Consider the following 15214-nt stretch of genomic DNA (forward strand, 5'->3'; position numbering starts at 1 on the left):
TGTTAACTGCCAACTGCTGTGTTTAGAGGTTTCGACTGAATTTTTTGCCTGCTATGTTCCTATCATTGTTAGTTGTCCAAGATGTTACTTCAAATTTGGTGATGGATTTAAAAAAAAAAAGACTGAAAATCACATTGAGGTAAAAAGAGATGGTACACCAAAGTATTTATAATGCAGTCAAAGGAAGTAATGCAGAATGGTGGAAGCCCGCACGTTAAAGCCCTCATACTTCCATGCAAGAAAATTGCAATAGCTTCGAAGTGGCATATTACACTTGTTCTCTTATTATGACACTTGTTCTCTTATTGCATGGTTCCATGTCCAATAGCAAAACCAATTTCCTCTTTCTTTCAACAGTCACTCTGGTTTTCAGAGTTTGTTGCAGTGTCCTAAAAGACCTTTCACATGTCTGTTTAATAACCCTGTCTTGGGTTATTAAACTCTGCAACTGCTTGGCCCCTGGTTTTAAACAAAATAAAAAGCATTTCCTCAAACACTGTCAGTAAATTTAAGGACATGAACTGCACTCCAGCACCACCAAAGAAGAGAATATTCTCACTGTCGTCGTTTCAGATTTGAAAAGGAATACACGAGATCTTTATCACCCACCTGGAAGGAGCAGAGAATGCAACCATAGTCTCACTGAGAGAGAAATCAGCTTGCTACTACTATCGCCAGCAGGGTTCTGAGTCAACACCACAGAACAGGTCAGGCTTGGCTATAAGCACTTACTGCAATCTTCAAGTACATGCTTGAAAAACGATCACATAAATCCTTTGTCGAAATGCGACCCAAGTACAGGCAGACGCATGAAGTTCCTGTTCATGGCAACACTTAGTACAGGTTTTTGTGAGACAATAGTAACAAAAAATGCGGCCGGGTTTATTATTGAAAATCAAATTCTACAGTAATTTCAGAAACGTATTCAAGAAAATTGTATTAACGTTTGAAGAATAAACTCTTAATGGAGTGTATTTCCCGTCAGAACTCTTACAATATCCTTATAGCTGTCAGGGACAGGGAAAACATCTAGGGTGAAATGTAAAGTACTGCCCAAGAAACGGGATTTATCTATTTAAAACGATTTATGCTACAGAGGTTACATGCAATAGAAATCAGTCTATCAATTGGATTTCTCCTTACAAAAAAACTATAAATTGGCAATCAATGAAAGAGTGGAAGGGTCATTATTCTTAACTTTAAATTATCAATGGAAGAACACTAAGCTCCTGCAGACCCTGCATTAAGAGGATTCTGTGGCTTATAATTCCACTTACCAATGAAAAAAAAGTAAACTAGGATGTTTGTAGTAGGCCTGTATAAAATGCCAGACACAACCAGCTCTGGCTGATTTATAAAATCATAAGATAAAGTCTCAAGAAAATCACAAGCAAAAAGGATGACAGAAGGGAGCAGAAACACAAGCTTTTAGTCAACTTTTGAATTTCTAGGCTAAAGTCTATTCTTACTAGATTAGCATTTTCTGGTTTTCGTTGTTTGTTTGGTTTTTTTTTTGTAGAGGCTTTATGGGCAAAGAAAAAAAATGTTAAAAGTGGGGTTCTATTTACATTTTTTTTGTTTGTTTTAAGAACCTGGCCTAAATTTCTACCGTTATGAAATATGATCTTTCATCAAAAAATCTGGGGGTTATGGACTGTTTTGTGGTCCCCGCAGCAAAGCGGTTCTTATTTATAGAACGACAAGTCTGACCGACTGCATTCGAGAAATAGATAAAGCTGCTGCAAGCATGCAGGGGGCCCCTCCTGACTTAGATGATCGAAGCCTAGCAGTTACTGCAGTAGGTAAGACAGGCTAAACTCTTTCTTTCTGATTTTTTAACTTGCTAGGCTTCTGATAAATACCACAGACTGAGAAAGGTGGGTGGAGTGCGACAAAATTGTATGCACAAAATGAAACACTTAATAAAACAGAGAATGAGATTCAAGGAAATAGGTTTATGCATTTTAACATATTCGCTTCTAGAAAAATAAAACACAAAAAAGTGCACAAATACGAGGAGGTAAGTAGTTTGCACAGCTATGAAAATTACCCATAGACTATTCTACAGGTAGAAACAGCTTTAGCATGGTAAGTAGTATTTACAGCAGAGAACTTTAAACCCAATAAATAATATTTTAGACAATCATATTAAGTTCCATGTAATTCTGCAGAATGAAAAATAAGCAGTTTTAGGAAAATGTGAAACTAAGTACTTGCTGGCCTTAATTTGTGAGCATCTTTAGAACAGTTCAGATTCCTAACACCAGGAAAATACTATTATCCAAAACACCATGGATGACTGCTAAAGAAACTTTTTTTTTCTTTTGCTATTTAATATTTGTGACAGAATGATGCTTTTGTGCTCCTAGTAATAAAATACTAACTCTGTATTGTGCTGGCCAAGTTTTAAGAAAGTACCTAACCCCCATTCTACAGTTAAAATCTCTTGTTGACCTTCAAACTCTGTGTTGGGTAAGCAGCTTTATGGAGAAAGCATGTACCTGATGTGTGCATACAACATAGTACGGCCCTAACATGCTAAATACTTTTTTTTTTTTTTTAAAGGACCAAAACCATCAGGAAAGAACTCTTCCAATGTAGAAAACCAGCATACTGCAAAAAAAAAAAAATAATTAACAGCTGCAGTTGTTAAAGAATCACCTGTAGTACTGGACCCAAAGAAAGTGATTTTGATGCTTTTTTTTTTCCTTTATAAAGCAGCTTGTTTTCACCTTCCTCACTTCCCATATCCACAGATTGGTACGTATAATCCTGTTTGATCAGGTTCAAAATGGAGTTTATTAAAGGAAAAAGGACTGAAGAAAGTGAGAAGCATAAACCAACCAACCAACTGAGAAGTGTTCAGGACTTCGGGAAGGAGTATCTCATTTCAGCCTCGGAGGTGTCTTAATGCTTTCCTGTTTGAGGATAGTGAGAGTAGGAATGTAGACAAAGGGCAACAGGATTTCTACCTACAGGATAAACTACACCTCAGAGCTGCCAAAACATCTATCACCCCTGCTCCATGGCTCCCATCCTGCCAAAGCTTAACACTGGACGACTTCTTAATGCCAACAACCAGAAACAACTCCCAAATGCCACTAGCTTGAGCCATCAAAATGAGAGGCTGCCCATCAGACACCATGAAGCTCTGTGGCCTCTTGTCTTTTCATTCTTTTTAAGGAACTAAATACTTAACATACATGATTAGGCACCACTGCTGAATATTTGAGCTAACACCCAACAGAGGTAAAGGCAGTAGTTCACACCTCCCACTGTTGTTACAAGCTCTGTGCTAACTTCTGTCTGCACCACCTACATCCAACTTCACATTTTTGCGGGGGTGGGGTGGGGTGGGGCGTGGGGGGCATTTGCCGCTAAACCAGCAAAGGCCTAAAAGAAAAAACATCAAAGCTGAGACTGAGGGGAACATCATGGAAGTCTCAAAGATTTATTTATGTGGGAATGGCCTGGCTATTTTCAATTCCAGATACAAATCAAGCAAACGAGACACAGACAGAAAGGAGTTCCTGCAGCACCGTCTATGCTTAAATTCTTGTGAAAGCAAGAAGTATTTTTAGTACTTGCACCTCCACTAATAATAAAAGCAGGAGTACTAGCAGTGTTGTATTTTTATCATGAAGTGTCCAAGAAGGCCTGGATGCTGCTGCAGAGTCGGCCAGATTTCAGCAATGCAAAAACCAGCTGCATTCCCCAGCAGTACAGTCATAAGGACAAAGTTCTGCAGAACCAAAGGCAGCTGCAACGTGCTCTACGTTACTGCATGTCATCCTAATTCCATTCCCTGCTGCACGCAGGTACATTAGAGGGATGAAGATTGATGTTGCTACATGCTGGACATGGATTTTAGTTGCAGCTCCAGCAAAGAAGAGCTAACAGAGCTCAAAGCCAATGAAGTAGCATTTAAATACTTATTTAGTGTTGGAAACTTCCAAAACTCTTGAGACAAAACTTCTGTAATGCATTGCAAGGACAACCGCACACTTCAGGATGAAAATATGCATCTCTTACTAGCTTGGTTAAACGAGACTAAAGATTTTTGTCTCTGTATCAAGACTGCTGGCCAGACCACACTGAAATACAATACGAGTGGATGTTGATGGGAATATAAAGGAATCAATCAAAAAAATTGCTAAAAGGGGGGGTGGTGGTGGTGGTAGGGCAGGGGAGGCCAGAAAAATGTTTGAACCTGTTTGATCTATAGCCTAAAGCTCAGGTCCTGCCAGAGGAAATACTTTTGGGTTTTTTTTTAAATATTTGGGAGAGGCATAATGGAGTAACAGCACCATTTTCTGTGAAGTAAATGTTCTGTTTAAGAGACAATTTAGGTCAGTCTGAAGATTCTGTGCATGTTTGTCTCTGATTTTCCAAGCTACCAAATCATTCAGGATGATTTCAGACTAAAGCCCTTTGATTTGCACAGGTTCTGCAAGCATGTCTTGCTTAAGGTTAGCAACACAATAATCTCTGAGAAAACCCTGAAATAATAGCCCATCCTCTTAAATGTGTGAGGACAACACCGAGCCCTGGACTGCTGGCAGGTCAGCAAATGTCCCAGACAACATCAAAAGATGAGTGGTCCTATTCTGTCCTTAAACTCTCCTATGAGCCAGCTCAAACTGTAAACTTCTCCCCAGCAAAGGGGCACAGGTGTCCGGGATGGACCCTTCCTGCTACGTGTCTGGGAAGGGAACAGTATAGTAAACGTATATGTGCATGACATTTGCCATGACATTGAATGTTTTCTGATCTCAACAGCACCCAGGAAAGATGTTTGTTGATAGCCAGCTGCTGTCCCCCACCGATTCTCATCCTCTTGCAGTGCTTTTCAGATTAGGACACGGTACTCCATCCCAAATACCATCTTTTATCTCTACAGAAATGATCTGTCACCTTCCCAGCAAAGGTAGCAGATAGAACTGAGCTGTTGCCCCAACCAAACAATTCACATAGCTTGAACTTCTCTTGAGTTCATCTGCTCTAACACAGAACCGTGAAAATGCTTTTCAATAAATTTGTTAACCCTTTAATAGCAGTAAGCAAACAACTGCTCCCCCTAGAAAACATGAAGATGACTGGTACTGCAGACTTGCATGACAGTGCACAGTTACTGGTGTGCTTACACCACAATGCTGCCGGAGAACATCTCTGGCAGGGTACCAGGAAAGAGACATCACATAAATAAGGTTTATCAATGCTTGTAAAGCATCTGTAAAAGTGCCTACCCTTTCTAAATTGAGATAAGTATTCATATGATACAGTGATTCTTTGTCATTTTATAAAGTGATCACTAGGAGTTCCTAGAGTAGTAAAAGTAGTAAAAAATACGCAATAGCGAGCGAAGCCACTGACCTGACACACGACAGAGGCACCCTGTCTGACACACAGCCTGCAGAAAGCCCGCCTTCTGGAATGAGTTGGGAGAGCAACCAAAGAGAAAGTTAAAGAATGTTATGAGAAAAAGATGAACACTTGTTGAGGTTGGGGTGCACATATTTCTTACTGAAAATTACAGAGACCTGCCAAGTTCTACAGGCCTGAAATCCAAAGTTGCAATCCTGGCTCCCAGCTCACTCTCGCTTGTGTCTAGCCCTTTGTTTCACGCAGTTGCAGTGCCATAGACCTTCCTCTGCTCCACAGCACTCGGCACTAGAGGCAGCTGCTTCGCCTGACTCCCCATCTTCTAGAAGGAGCCCTTCCAAAAAGCATATTTCCCAACTTCAGATTATTATAGTCCCTCCCTATCTCCTAGGCCAGACTCCACACTTTTGCCACGCATCAGTCTTCCTCCCCTTTGCAACACAGCCTCAGAGACAAAAACAGGAAAATTTTAATTACAGATTTTGGAGCTGGTTCGCTCCTGATCATCTCCATTCCAGCCACAAAAATATCCAGTTCCTCACCTAGGTATGATCAGAAGTGAGCCTAAACTCCTAGATGCAGCTGCAAGAATCCATGACTTTTCCAAGCTCCTCCTAAGAAAGGAGCTACACCATTTGCTACTAATGCAGGCATTCATTTCTCTGATCTGAAAGTAGATACAAACTTTCCAAGAATCCCAGTAATTTAAAAATAATTAAACAACAAAAAGCTTTATTTGCCCACAGTAAACTGCTTGGTTTCGCCGTGTACAGGTAATTGGTGTTCATTTCCAGGAGGTCACGCTAGAGTTTGCTTACCTAGCCAAAATCCTGATCCCAGTAACACAACTCCTGCCATGAGTACATTGTACCTCCAAGCTCTAACTCTCTGACGTGAAGACTGACATCATCACACAATGCTAGAATAAAGGAAAGCCAAACAGCATCTGACACCGTACTACCTTAGTCCAGAATTAAAACAAGATCACCATTTATACTCACCAAGTTAATCTCTAGAACATTCCGTAAACCCTTCTGAAAAAAAATACTTTATGAGAGAAGTAGTCTTGAACACATCACAAAACTGTCTTTTGAATACTTAAGAAAACAAGTCTTTTAAAGCTTTGTCTAAACTAGGTGAAGAAACTTCAGCCAAGGTTTTGAAATATTTTTAATTGAGCTGCTAAAGACAACTTCCAGGAACCTACTTAAAGTTTTACAAGAATTTTAGCTGTATCATAAATAGCCTTTAAAAAATTAAAAAACTGCAAGACCAAAACCCAAGAACTTTGCAATCCTGTTCTTGATTTCCAAATACCTCTCATTAGTAATCATTGAATTGGTTGCATTCCAAAACAAATGTGTATAGAAGAACCTACAGCGAAAGACTCCTCTAAATCAGCAAATATTTCAAAGAGATGTTTAAATATTCAGCACACAAGCTCACACAAAAATACCTACTTTCAGTGCATTTTATCACAGATTCCACTCATTTCTAGGTGCAACAAGCAATAAAAAAACCACGTGGTATGATTTCTCCCTAGAACATAAGGCAGACTAGTTTAAAAAATAAAAGTAAAAAATCCAGGCAAAACTTGACCTGTGACTGTTACAGGTGAAAATGCTAGTTAATGAAGTCTGTGTTAGGGGCAGCCAAGAAATGGATTCTCTCATCTGCTGATTCAATTGAAATGAGAGCAATAAAAAAAATCTTTTACAAGCGCCAGGAAAAAAAAAAAAAAAAAATCCCACTGAATCTAGCACTACATGTGCTAGAACTATTTTGCTCCACACGGACAGGTGCTCCTACCCCTAGCATTCTTCCTCTTGGCCTCTCCATATAACACAGCTATTGGTGTATTGCTAAAGTGGCATAACTAATGCTAATTAAACAATAGCCTCTCTGTAGCTGTTCCCCACTGTAGAGACGGGGAAAAGCAAAAAGTCGCCTGTGCCGTCTTCTGTCGGACTATGCACTGCAACTACGAGCAGTGCTGACAGTATTTTCCTTAAATAACAACAGAATACACTGGAGCTTGGAAACAAAGGGTGGGGAAAGTGAGAGCGTCCTAAGGGGAGCAGGGGAGGAGAAATATAGGAGGATTTGGCTTCCCACAACAGTTCTCACACCTCTAAAAATACACAAGGCTGTCTCACTCCCTATAGCTGCCCAACACTTAACATACACTACAGATGAGATATACAGCACCTGGCTACCTTTACACCTTTGTCAGCTCATTACCAGATATCTAATGCAACCAAGTGTTTTTATTTCACTTTTGCTGCTATTAAAACGTAGGCCATCAGGGGATGATCCTCTCCAAGGCACTGCTTTTTATCCCACAGCCACCTTTGAATACCACTGTGGATGATTTTGACAAGTGTACTTTTTAAGAAGGTGTCTCTGGAATAAAAAATGAAAGCCAGTCAGCAGTGAGGCTGCACAGATATCTTAAACTAAATATTCTTTAACATAAGAATCTCTACAATTGACGCTCATCTGTTATGCTGAAAGACCCCTAACACACTCATAGATCACATATGGAGATACACATTACTGAAATGCTCGTTCGTCCCTGCAACGTGACAAAGCTTGTTGAAGTGAGGCATTAATGGAAGAAGTGCAAATAAATAATCTTAGACGGGCAACATATGTTGATGGAATTTGGAAACTGCCCTGACCACATGTAGATCTATTAAAATACTTTCCTGACACAGCCTCTAGTTAATCCCTGAGCCTACAGCTAGCATCATCAAGCAAGGGCAATAGTTCAGCACCAACAAAGAAGAAAGAACAAATAATCAATACAACTTTCTCAGATCACCTGTTTTCAGAATTTTTTGGTTTCGGAATTCTCCAAGCAGCAACGAGATTAAGATTCAGAGAATCACAGAATGGTTTCAGTTGGAAAAGACCTTAAATATCATCAAGTTTGAATATAAACCTAACACTGTGAAGTCCACCACTACACCCTCCTAGCTTGTCACCATGTACATCTAACATATTTTGCAACACTCTTTACTACTCACATGCATATACTATTGTAATGACCCAAGTGAAGAAGCAGTTATGTCTAACAATGTCTACCCTAATTCAGAGTCTTCCGCTCTATCTGTGTGACCACGTCACTCTTCTTTGGCCATGTATGTATTCAAAATAGCTGAGGAGAGAACCTGTGTGCCAGACCTCAAGGCCTTTTCAAATGTGACAAAAGCACCGACTGATCTAGATGTCGCTGAAGCCCAGCATGACTTGGGGTATGGATCTCTCATTTTGGAAATCTAGGACACTCAAATTTTACCCCAAATCCAAGCAGGGTGCATGCTTGTCAATCATAAAGTGGGCTGCTTCCGTGGGTTCTGACTGGCATAGAAAAAAATATTGGTAAGCTTGGAAAAACTGCACAAGAGGGAAGCAGACAACAGGTGGGAAGGGTGGAACTTGTCTGTACAAATTCAGACTTTTGCAGACATCAACATCTGAATGACTGCCTACACTCCCCTAACAGAGGAGGAGAAAAAAAACCAACTAACCAACCAACAATTCCACTGCATTGAAAAGATGGACATCTAAAACAAATTAGATGTTTCATACCGGTATAAGTGTCTATTTTCCTCTAGCCAGCACAAAATCTAGATGACTAGCTGAGGTACAGATGTGGTCAACATAAATATGAAAAAAAAAAAAAAAGGTTAGGATAGCCTATATGCAAGGTGTGAATTACATGTAAAATCCCAGGCACTCAAATCACTGGGAATCTTGGGACATCTTCAACAGCACCAGTTTTAGCTCACATAGGTTATTAGCTTTGATTTTGCTTCTTTGATTATACATCCTAATAAAAAGCCTAAATCAATGCAAATACTTCTTAGAATCTTCAGCAGCATGTTGACTTGCATTTAAATCTTGCATTATTACATCTGCAGAGAGGGCGTATGAAAACACTGAAGTAACGTAACATATAAAACTTCATAAACAAACCTGTGGATCATGAGAACTGTTAATCATCTAGAAATTCAATCTGCAAACAAAATTAATAAAGTTTAGTTCATACCCAGTTCTACAACATCTTTAATACAAAGTGCAGTTTACAGGAAGTTACACTGGGAGGGTGGGCTGGTAGAAGGGAATGGAGAGCTACATCACCCTTTAATTGGGAAAACCAAAACAAACCAAAACCTCAGCACCTACGGTTTCATGAATCAAGCTCTCCATTTCCATGTTTATTTAGACCTTTGTTTTCCATACTTGCGATTTCAGATGTTTATCAGAATATTTCCGGCCATTTGTAAAGCAACCTACTTCACATTCCATCATCAAAGGTTGAACAGTATGTTGGGGAAAACATTCATTATTGTAGTAAACTAAATTCTTCATGTTAAAAACAGTTCATAGTTCACATTAATAAAAGAAAATAATTGATCAATAAGAATGTCTTTACGTGCTCAAAATACTTGGAATAATCTAAATATAATTGTGGTTATATCAACATTTGCCTTGGATAAGATATTCATTCCAATTAAACCTACAATAACAGGCTTTCAAATAAAAAAGCCCGCAATATGAAGACTTAAATAATAAATGTACTTAATTAATACACTGCCTTTAACCCTAGAGCTCTTGTTTCAGGCCAAAAATCAGAGATTTTTTGGCTGAGTCCTAGTCTTGGAAAATCCTAAAAAATGATGGAAATATTCAAGTGTGTGATTAGAAGCAAGCATGTGCTTAGGTGTTTTGCTGAATAATGGTAATATGCAACAGACAGAGCTCAATGTCTACTGACTCATCTAGAGGTGTTGGTAATTCACGTAGAAAAATGTCATTGGCTAGACTCCCACATTTATTCACAATAAGAAAGAATGGGTAACTTGCTTTAAAAAGCAAAAGAGAAAAAAATTCTTGCTTTACTGATTACTTTTTAATCTAGACACAGATCCTCAGGACAATGAAGGCCTCAGCTCTAATAAAGCAACTGACATTGTTATAACTGCTGAATGTACGGTGAGATGTTTCTGCTTATGCAGTTATCAATTAGATAAATACTGAAGAAACTGGAAACAAAACCTCTAAAGATACGTTGAAAATTCAGATATAGTTTCTTGGTTGTTCGTTACACTGCCATAAAAACACTAGGGTCTTTGTTAGTCAAGGGGTTAAAAAACAAACAAACCCAAAACCAACAACAAAACAACACAAGTAACTACCATAATATCAGAGAGAGGTCTTCAGGCTTACGTCTTAGGGAGTGGTTACGTCTTTTGCTCTGGGTTTATATGTTCCCATTGCCGTGCATTCACACGTCTCCAGAAGAATGCAAAGACACTGTAATAAAAGCTCTCTTCATTATTCACTTTGTATTCCAATAGCACTTGTCCCACCTGGGAATCCTCCCCTCTAATATTTACCCAGTTCTTCTCTAAACTGACAGTTCAAGTTTTCTGGATTACAAAAACCTGAGTGTTTACATTTTACTAGTTACTAACATCTCTTTGGAATCTAAGTAACATTTCCCTAGAGGATCTTGTTTGTAGACTCACACAAAAGCTTCATAGTCAAATGACTCTGACAGCTTTAACATGTGTACTTTACCCAGGATATGATAGTTGTATGAAGCTTAATATAGTCTATTGTCAATGCAGAGTTAGAAACAAAGAAAGCTGTACTCTGTGTTCTTGGCTTTTCTCATCGCTCTTCAGAATAATTTCTTTACTTTATTAGAAAATACAGATTGTTGAGGTCTAACACAAGGCAGCAGCATATGTGCTGCACGGCCACACAGAACACAAACCACAGCACATACTGCCTCACAATGTATTTCTAAGTGTAATATAACAGCTAATCTATGAACTCTGTGTTTGTTATTACTACAAAGTCACAGCTTCTCTACTTATTGCTATTTCTTTTATTGAAAGTGAATCACACTAATACCACCATTACCTGCATGACCAAGTAAGATGTCTAGACTATGTGAGCATGTAATACAAACATCACATTCACAGGCACAATTTCATCACCGCTGTAGTTTGAGTTAACTTTACAATCTCTTGTCTTATGATATGTGATGAGTAGATGGAAACCATAAGTCATTCCAGGCTATCTTCTCCTGTGCTTAAATATTAAGTGCTCAAATACTACAGGCAGAAAGGCTTTCCGTTACCTTGATTCTGGAAAGGTATCATTCTCACTGCTTTGAAAAGCAGTACTGTTTCTGTTATCCACGTCTAGTATTCCAGAGAGAAGGAACTTGTTTATCATCTGCTCAGCTTTCATGTAAAGTTCCAGATTTGTTAGGTTTAAAATGAAGTACCGCCAATAGTAGCTTTTAACCTCTGGGATACCCATATTAGTCAAACAAAAAGAGTAAAAGGAATAGTATGTCTGAAACTGGAAACATCCCGATTATGGATGTAGTAATATACTAGATGTCATGCACTATATAATAAGAATGAAGATTGCACACAAGATTTTCCTTAATATGGAAGTAGCTGCCTAATTAAGAAGACTGCAACAAAAGGTGGGATTAAGCATTGTCATCCTGTTAACCAACAGATCCAAGTTGTAGTACCAAGAAATCCAAGAAATCTGATCCTGGTGTCTCGATTACATTATTTCATACTGTACCAATACACCAAAGTCCAGAGCAATCATTAAGTCGTCAGTTTGTATTTTCCAAAAAGCTGGAATAAAGTTACATATAAGGGCCTCCTCAAGTCAACATAGTCAGTGGTATAGAATATAGGGTTGTCTTGTACAAACACATTTCCTGGGGATGCTGGATACTTCTAATGCTGAATTGGGTATCAACAGTTTAACCTACAGTTTTCTACTTTTTTTTTTTTTTTTTTTTAAAGAGTCAATGTGCTTTCATCAGCCAAGTATATTTCTGCTTGCAATACATCTATTTATAACTGAAAAAAACCCCACCAAAACCAAACAACTCAGAACGTGAGAAGTCGGTTTTTCCCCCCCATTAAGACTTTTGATTCTTCAACAGGGCTCCCTGACGTTTGATACAATAAGCAGAAGCATCTGTCCACCCCATCTGTACACAAGTATGGCATATGAGGTCCAACACACAGCTTGTAAAGAAATACTGTTTTCACCACAGTAAACAGAGACAAGAGTTCCTCCAGATGAGCTTATCTTTCTTCTCCCAAGAGCAGAAGCCTAGCAAAGCTAGCCAACAAAATTAGATACTTGGATTGTATAAACAGTCCCTTAGATTAAATTTCTTTTAGCTCATTCTCAAGAAAATCCAGCTCTGAGGTGATGTAAGCAGATGCCAATTAGCCTTTTGTAAGATTGTTTGAAGTCTGTGTAGCCTACACAGTCTGCTTTCTAGTATGCAAAAATAAAACTGTTTATGATCAGTTTTGAGTAAAAGCAACTTTATCACACCACTGAGCAAAATGATTGCTAGCCTCCACTTCCCTCTCTCCTTGTTCTACATGTGTGTAACAAAACACCAAGCCTTACAAATCCTCAGAAGACTGATGCCTCCAACTTGAAGAGAAAAATAATTTCACTGAAATTGGACTTCAGGATGTAGCAGAGTTTGTATTATGTGGGAACAGAAACATATTCAAGTAGTCTGTTTTCCCAATCAAAACAAATAGCCGTTATTGTGATTTTGAATATGCACACTGACCTTCCAATCTAAATCACATCTTTATGAATGTTGCTTACTAATAAGTAGCAGCAAGTATTTGCCTCAGCTTCTTTAAATAAATAGCTAACAAAAAGCAGTTCATCCTGATGTGTCACTGTGATAAAAAATAGCAACTGAAAGCATTGGTGTTTGTCACTTTTACAGCCTACAGCTCTGATTAAAAAAAAAAAAAAAAAAAAAAAGAAAAAAATCACTTGTCCTGAATTTGCAGAATGTATACACAGATTGTGGACTCACTACTGTCTGCACAAGCCTAACTTAACCGGCAGATGATCAGTGTTTTAACAGGTTAACCTATTAGAAAATATTATTATTTTAAATAGCTTACATGATAAAAGTATCACCATTCATAGCAGTGGAGCGAGATATTGCACTTTTGTACCGCTGATCTTCACAGACTGGAAAACAAAGATTTCAGCTATTTTCAGATTATGATCTAACACTTGGTCCCAGGCAGTAAGAGCAGCTTTACTTACTTTACAATGCCCAGTTAAAACCTCTCCCCAGTACCTTTTTTTCCCCTCAAACCTGTCAGGATCAGCTTTTGGGTTGCATCACGTGAATCACTTCAACTTTTATTCCACTGCAGTGGCATATCTGCAGCAATATTACCTTTTCAGAGCCTGTATCAAAAGGAGCATATGAAATACAGCTCTTCATCAATCTCCTTACTGCAGATCAATTTTCTGTTCCATAATGAACAGTGACTCTACATGGCATAATGGGGGCTTCATGCATGGGTACAGCTAAACTGAAAAAAGAAAATAATAAAACATTATCTGTCCTTGTCTGGACATAGAGGAAAATTGTGTCAGAAAAAAAGGAAACTGTACAAAAAGTCCAAAAAAACAGTGAAAAAACAGTTTTCAAAAGCCTTAAAAGTCAAAACAGTATCTTTTAAACCCTTATTTCTAGTTAACATATGGAATTTTCACAATAATAGCTCCTGTCCAGTGCAGAAAGTCAGGCTATGTGAGGGAATTACAACAGACCATTTTGGATGGGATATCAATGAAATATTAACAGTATCAAAATTCACTTGTATGCAGCATTTAAAGGTCCCCAGCTTCAAAATCAATGGCTATTTTAACTCCTCAATGTATACCTGTAACTACAAAAAATTTATATATGTAATACTGAAGCTTCAGAGCATGTAAGAATTTGCTTCTTATACCGCCTCCAAATTTTTAAGTATTCAGAAACTCCTCAAGCAGCAACTAAAGTAATATATCCTACAAATCTCTATGAACTAACAAATAATCTTGATAAAACACATAAACAACATATAGCATGCCAACTATTTTAAGATCACCTGGTTGCTTAAAATCCTATGTACTCTTAGATCTAGTTTCACTTTGGCCCATCATATACTTGTTTCCTAAAAAGAACTAGTAAAAACTATTAGGGTTTTTTGTTCCTACTGGTTCTAGGTGAAAAGAACGTATGCAGCCCAACATTAATCTTTTCTTCATTTATAATAGCTCCCTGACTACCCTCACTTCAGCCATTTAGCAATCTTGTTACAAAACAGCTGCTATCTTGAAAAAAGTCCAAACTGGCAGCATCCACAGCCCACTGGGAATACAGAGCATTTTAAGGAGACGTTTCTACAACTCACAGTCAACACCCTCTGATTCATTTCACTTCGGTTTTTCAAGACCCTACCTTAAAGCTTCCAATCGGGATTATGCTTATAAAGCCTTAGTATCAGAAAGTCTGGCTTTTCTCTGGATTTTCCCATGGAGAACTTCCTGTTCCTCTAGACCAATCCACCCTTCTTAACACATTTTTTTCCACTCTTTTATTGCTGCTGAATCTGATTCAAAAGGGGCCCATCTGCTCCAGCTAACATCGTCAGGAGAGTTCTGCACTTCCACACAGCTGCTGAGGTTTCTGTCCCCAAGCAGAAGCTGGAATTGCTCCACCACCCTCTTTGCACAGAAGTGATGTAAAGGAACTGATCAATCAAAAAAACCCCAAACTTTTGCATGATCATTTCTATATTGACTATTTCCGTCACGTTAACTCTTCGTTTCCTCACATTTTGCAGGGTCTTAATTTGGTCCTTTAATAAAGTGTACCATAAAGCTTACGAATGCAATGTTCCAATAGAAAGAAAAAAATATCCTATCAAACACACTATTCTTCACTATAAATTCCATG

The sequence above is a fragment of the Falco cherrug genome, chromosome 7 (genome assembly GCF_023634085.1).
Source record: "Falco cherrug isolate bFalChe1 chromosome 7, bFalChe1.pri, whole genome shotgun sequence".
In the NCBI taxonomy this organism is placed as follows: domain Eukaryota; kingdom Metazoa; phylum Chordata; class Aves; order Falconiformes; family Falconidae; genus Falco; species Falco cherrug.